The 7202-nt window shown below is 39.6% G+C and overlaps 1 long non-coding RNA gene across 1 annotated transcript; it reads left to right on the forward strand.

The window, feature by feature from the left end:
* The first annotated feature begins 1464 nt into the window (after window positions 1-1464).
* Window positions 1465-6281, forward strand: LOC142180275 (uncharacterized). Its single transcript, XR_012708605.1, has 3 exons — window positions 1465-1671; window positions 4074-4141; window positions 6039-6281. It is a non-coding gene; the product is annotated as an uncharacterized LOC142180275 (long non-coding RNA).
* The last annotated feature ends 921 nt before the right edge of the window (window positions 6282-7202 follow it).

The following is a 7202-nucleotide window of genomic DNA, read 5'->3' on the forward strand; positions in this document are numbered from 1 at the left end:
ATTTCTTCTTCGCATTCGCGTTACCAGCGTCGCATTCGCGAAGGCCTGCCATGCATATCATCGCGTTCGCGTTCAAGCTCTCACGTTCGCGATGCACTCAAGTCCTACTGATTCGCGTTCGCGATTGAAGCTTCGAGTTCGCGAAGGCTGATGACTCCAGGCCCAGTCCCCTCCTTCCTTCTATGCGTTCACGACTGGCCCCTCGCGTTCGCGTAGGTTCTTTCGGCATACCTTCGCGTTCGCGAGCCCTCCTTCGCGTTCGCGAAGGCCAAATCCCAGTAGCCTCAAAACTCCTCTTCGCGTTCACGTGACTCTCTTCGCGTTCGCGAAGAAGGAAGTCAGATACCAGATACAGCAATTCTAAAACAACCCGAAATGATCCGAAATTACCCCGAAACACACTCGAGGCCCCCGGGACCTCAACCAAATACACTAACAAGTCCTAAAACATCATACGAACTTAGTCGAATTCTCAATTCACCTCAAATAACATTAAAACGACGAATCACACCCCAAATCAAAATCTATGAACTTTGAACTTTCAAATTCTATAACTTGTGCCGAAATACATCAAATCAATTCGGAATGACTTCAAATTTTGCACACGAGTCATAATTGATATTATGGACCTACTCCAACGAAATCAGATTCTGACCCCGATATCAAAAAGTCCACTTCCGGTCCAATTCTCCAAAAATTCGACTTTCGTCATTTCAAGCCTAAATTGGCTACAGACCTCAGATTCACAGTCCGGACACGCTCCTAAGTCCAAAATCACCCAACGGAGCTAACGGAATCGACGGAACTCCATTCCGGAGTCGTCTTCACACAGTTTCAACTACGGTCAAAATCTTAAGATTTAAGCTTCCGTCTTAGGGACTAAGTGTCCCAAATCACTCTGAATCATCCGTAAATCAAACTCGACCACACACGCGGGTCATAATACATATTGCGAGACTGCTCGAGACCTTAAGTCACTGAATGGGACGTAAATTCTTAAAACGACAAGTCGAGTCGTTACAAGAAGTTTGCGTACTAAGGATATATCCTTAAGTAATGTTAGTGATTTACTAGCATATACATTGTTAATTATACAATAAGTAGAAGTTTATTAATGGTAAATTTTATTGATTATTTAATTATCTTAAATTGATAACTAAAGTTAGTAGAAATATATCAGTGGCATCGTTAACTAATATTAATAATTAATTAGCTAATTCATTGAAAATTACACAAACTAAATTTGAGAATTATATTAATGAATTTTTGTGAAATATTACACTAAGCAGAATTATATTATACAATTATATGTTAGGTTTTTGTAAAATATTAGTTTGATTTTCATTGATTCTTAGTAATTTGTTAGTTATAATTTAATTAATTATCAATTTGATATTTTATATAATAATACTTATAAGTAATTGATATATTAGCTTGAATAAAACTTTCACGTTGGACAATTAGCAGAAATACAATAAAGAAACCCTAACCTTAGTCAATTTTTCTTTTCTCCCTCTTCTTTCTCTTCTCCTCCCTCTAACGGCGACCAACCCTCAGCCATCGTCTCTCTGTTCCTCCTTCCGACCAGCCATCGTCTCTCTCTTCCTACTTCCGGCTAGCCATCGTCTCTCTCTTCCTCCGCTCCCCAGCGACGACCAACCCGAGGGACAGGTAATTTTTCTTTTATCTCCCAATTTCGTTTCTATTGTCGCTGCTTCTTTTAGATTTTCGTCCCAATTTTGTTTAGGTTGCTGCTGCTTCTTTCAATGGTTGCATTTTGGATTTTTGTCCCAATTTTAGATTTTCATCTAGTGATGTTCCCGTTAGGGAAAACGGAAAAATAAAAGTTATTGGAGCTGAACACATCTGACATGTTTATGTGATTTTCCTCCTATTATTGGATACTAGTTGGCTGCAGATTTAAGCTTTTTTTTTTTTTGTTATTTGATAAGATAAAGATTTTATTGAATAACGAAAATCAATAATAATTTTATTTAACCAACAAAAATAATTAAATTTCTTCAAATGCAATAATTTTCAATCTATTAATTAAATTCACAAGCTGCAACTAAAATATCAAGGCATCGTGTAATTATTATTATTAGGCATAATTTCTGCCGAGGTCGTACGGTCCGATCCAGAGTGTCGTGTACACTGCCGAGGGACGTGCGGCGCGATCCATAGATGCATCTATACTGCCGAGGCGTTCGGCCCGCTCCACAAGAAAGGATGACATTTTCTTATGTACCTCCAGAAGGAGAGTATATTTATTAGAGGTTGATTCGAGAGAATGAACAAATTATTTTAACAATTAAATTAATTCAAACAGAAAATTAAATATATATGAAATTTCCATCTTACTATATTTTCCTAACAATTCACAATATATTTCAAATAATTTAATTAAATAATGGATACAATTTACATACATAATTCATGCTTTGAGTCCTAACTACCCGAACTTTAGCATAGATAGTAGCTACGTACGGACTTGTAACGACCCGACCGATCGTTTTGAGTATTATAACCCTGTTCCCCCATTTACTGCTCAAATTATTCCTTACAGTTGTTTTATGAATTTTCGGGGTAGTTGGTTTGAGTCCGGAAGGAATTCGGAATAAAATGAGACACTTAGTCTCATAATTGAAACATTAAGTTAGAAAAGTTGACCGGATGTGGATGTAATGACCGATCGGTCGTTTTGATAATTTAAGCTCCGTTCGGCGGCATAAGGCCTTGAGCAGCTTCACATTATGTATATCGACCTGCGTGCATGGTTGGATTCAGTTGCCGGATGATTCGGAGTCGAATTGGAAGAAGGATTCTAGTTTTGGAAGCTTAAGCGGTGAGAATTTGACCAGAATTTGACTTTTTGTGTAAACGGCTTCGGAATGAGTTATGGATGATGTCAGCAGCTTCGTATGGTGATTTTGGGTTTAGGAGCGCATCCGGAATATGTTTTGGAGGTCCGTAGTAGATTTAGGCTTGAATTGGCGAAAGTTGGATTTTTGGCGATTTCGGTCGGTAGTGGAAATTTTGATATCGAGCCCAGAATGGAATTCCGGAAGTGTCTGTAGTTTCGTAGTGTCATTTGTGACATGTGTGTGAAATTTGAAGTCATTCGGACTAGGTTTGATATGTTTTGGCATCATTTGTAGAATTTGGAAAATTCAAAGTTCCTTAGGCTTGAATCCGTGCTCCATTCATATTTTTGATGTTGTTCAATGTGGTTTCAAGGCTCGACTAAGATCGTATGGTGTTATAGGATTGGTTGGTATGTTTGGTTGAGGTCCCGGGGGCCTCGGGTGTGTTTCAGATGCTTAACAGATGAATTTATTGACTTAGGCCATTGCTATAGTTTTTCTGGTGTCTGGTGTTTCGCACATGCGGAGTGGGAACCGCAGGTGCGGACTCGCACGTGCGGAGATTGAAGCGCAGATGCGAGAATTGAGAGTTGGCCTTCGCAGGTGCGAGGAGGTTCCGCATCTGCGATGCCCGCAGATGCGCAGAAAGCTCACAGGTGCGGAGACTGTGGGAGTTAGTGACTTCCGCAGGTGCGACTAGTTAGACCGCAGGTGCGGTAGGCGCAAGTGCGAGAAATGGTCGTAGGTGCAAGGATCGCTGGGCAGAAAAGGGGTTGGAATCGAGGGTTAGTTCATTTTCACTCTATTTTTTATTTTGAGCTCGGGAGAAGGCGATTCTTTGAGGAATTTTCAGAGGAATCTTGTGGGTAACGATTTTTTACTCGAATTTGGTTTTATTGCATTAATCTATTGTAGTTTTCCTCATTTAATCAAGGTAATTGGGTGAGAAATGTAAGAAATGGGGGGAAAAGTTTCCCAATCGAAATTCTGAGTTTTGATCGAGTTCTAGGCATCAAATTTAGATGATTTTTGTACGAAAGGTCTCGTGAGTGAATGAGTGTTCTAAATTGGTAACTTTTACCCGATTCCGAGTCGTGGGCCCGGGGAGACATTTTGGGCGTTTTTCCTATTTTCTTGTCTTAGCTTTGAATTCATTAGCTAAAGTAGTTACTTGTAGTATTATTTACATTATGCAATTGATTTGATTAGGTTTGGGCCATTCAGAGTTGGATACTCGTGGCAAGAGCGTGGTTTCGGATTGAATCGAGCGATTCGAGGTAAGTATCTTGCCTAATCTTCTGTGGGAGAAACTACCCCTTAGGATTTGAGTCATCTATGTTGATTGTAGTCTGCGTACGCGAGGAGACGAGTGCGTGCTCGGACTTATTTTTGGAAAGTTGGCCTTTTAGGGTTCTTATGTCCTTATATTCACCGTGTATGATATTGTTCTTGATACGCTTGAATTTCTATTTGCTAGTTTAACATCTACATGCTTTGATTAGAGATAATTGTTTTAGGATTCACTCTTACTGTCTATTTGACCCTTATTCGACTTAACCAAAGATTTTACCTCTTCTATCGTCGTGCTATATTTTTTATAACTGCTTATCTTTAATTGAAATCATTATTTTCTCATCTTATAATTGTTTAGTCTTAATTGGAGTTATGATTATCTTCCGCTGCTTATCCTTACTTGAATTGCTGAATATTTCTTGTAATTGCTCAACCTCAAAAGGAGTTTAGATAACCTATGTCTTAGTTGACTTGCCATTATTTGGAACTATTTGACTCATGTTGGCTTCTTATTGTTGACTTGAATATTGTGGAATCGTTGCTATATTTTGTTTTGTTTTCCCTTGTTAAGCTGTTCTCCTTGTGCCTAGCATTCTTTACTGTGGTTATTCCTTGTGAATGAGTTTTACCGTTCTTGTGATTTAAGTTCTTGAGTTGATTTGCTCGCCGTACTTTGCATCTCTGTCATTGTTGCTTTTGTACTTGTTGTGGTGATGTACGAGGTTTCTGTCGTGTTATAGTTGTTATCTCTGTTGTTTGCGCTGCATATTTAAATTGGGACTGCAGACGTATTCCGGGAGATCCCCCTGTCTTGCATATTTATTTTGGGACTACGGACGTATTTCGGGAGATCCCCCAGCACTGCATATTTAAATTGGGACTACGGACGTATTCCGGGAGATCCCCCTGTTTTGCATATTTACTTTGGGACTACGGACGTATTCCGAGAAATCCCCCAGCACTGCATATTTAAATTGGGACTACGGACGTATTCCGAGAGATCCCCCTGTCTTGCATATTTACTTTGGGACTATGGACGTATTCCGGGAAATCCCCCCCTCCCCCCCCCCGTACTGCATAATTAATTCGCGACTACGGGACGGTATCCCGGTAGATTCCCCTGTGGTCATATCTGTGTTCGGAGCTGCTAATCTTCCATGCTTAGGTGTCACATGGTGACTTATACTCGAAGGATATTACTTGAAAAGTTTATATTTGAAAAGTATTTATCTTGAAGAAACTATGTTTGAAGGATATTTATTTGAAAGGGTTATACTTGAAAAGTATTTATCTTGAAAGAACTATGTTTGAAGGATAATTATTTGAAAAGTTTATATTTGAAAGGTTTTTATCTTGAAAGAACTATGTTTGAAAGATATTTATTTGAAGAAAGTATATTTTAAAAATAATTTCTTATTGGAAAGGATTATATTCTAAAGACCTCAATTTAAAAAAAAAACTTAAAAAAACTTATGGGTGAAAGTTTACACTTGAAGGATTGGACTAATTTATTGGGGTTTGTTGGCTGATACCTGATGTGAAAACTATTGCAGTTACTGAGTTACTGCTTGCCTTTATTGTATTGTGATTTTCGGATTTGGGTTGTGTTTTCGTTCATTCTCCTGTGTCTTATTCTGGTGTTTCGCTGTTACTTGTTGTTTTTCCTTCCTTATTGTAGTTGCTATGTCGTTAGCCATATCACGGGGTCCTTAGATAGATGTTATGTTCTGTTATCCCTATACTTATGCTTGTTCAATTTATTAGACCAGTGGGTATCTTGACTAGTCCTCGTCACTACTTCACCGAGGTTAGTCTTGATACTTACTGGGCACCGCTGTGGTATGCTCATACTACACTTCTGCACATTTTATGCAAATCCAGATATCGATCGTTAGTAGCTGTGCGGATCCTTGCTGAGGAGACTCAAGGTAACCCTGCCGCTGCGTTCGCAGGCTTCGCAGTCATCTTCCTATTTTGTATTTACACTGTATTTACTTACTTCCGAACAGTTGTATTTAGAAGTTGTAGTAAACTCTGTAGAGCTTATGACTTGTACTAACGGTTTTGGAAAATTATAAATTTTGTAAAGATTTCTATATCGAGACTGTTAGATTTCCTTTGTTATTGTTGTTACTCAGTAAATGTTAGGCTTACCTAGTCCCTAAGACTAGGTGCCATCACGATACCCAACGGAGAAGGAAAATTGGGTCGTGACAGTCGACCTATATGTAAAAGACCTCGGATTTGAATTCTGATAATTCCAATAGTTTCGTATGGTGATTTTGGACTTAGGAGCGTGTCCGGAAAATTATTTGGAGGTCCGTAGTGGAAGTAGGTTTAAAATGCCGAAAGTTGAATTTTTGGAAAGTTTGACCGGAGGGTTGACTTTTTGATATCGGGTTCGGAATCCGATTCTGAAAATTGAAATACCTCCGTTAGGTCATTTATGACTTGTGCGCAAAATTTGAGTTAACTCGGACGTGATTTGATAGGTTCCGGAGTCATTTGTAGAAATTAGAAATTTTAAAATTCATTAGGCTTGAATTGGGGTGTAATTCATGATTTTAGCGTTGCCTGAGATGATTTGAGGGTTCGACTAAGTCTGTATGATGTTTTAGGACTTGTTGGTATATTTGGTTTAGGTCCCGAGGGGCTCGGGTGGGTTTTGGATGATTAATGAAGCATTTTTGGCCTTGGTGAGATTGTTGATATCTGCTGCTGCATTTTTCTGATTTTCTCTTTCGCGTTCGCGAATGGGCCCTCGCATTCGCTAAGAGTGTTTTCTGAGAGTGAGGTTTTGGTCTTTGCGTCCGCGAAGGGGAGGACGCGAACACAAAGGTATGGTCTATGTGTGCATCGTGAACGCGTGAGTGGTGTCGCATTCGCGAAGAGGAGTGAGGATTGGGGACCCCCGAGTCCTTGTTTTGCGCTTTTGCAAGGTGGTGGTCGCGTTCGCGAAGGTCTGAGCTGGTAAAGCTTCGCGTTCGCGAAGCCATGGTCGCATTCGCGAAGGGTAAGATTTGCAAAGCTTCGCGTTCGCCAATC

This window comes from Nicotiana tabacum, chromosome 4 (genome assembly GCF_000715075.1).
Source record: "Nicotiana tabacum cultivar K326 chromosome 4, ASM71507v2, whole genome shotgun sequence".
NCBI classification, from domain to species: Eukaryota; Viridiplantae; Streptophyta; class Magnoliopsida; order Solanales; family Solanaceae; genus Nicotiana; species Nicotiana tabacum.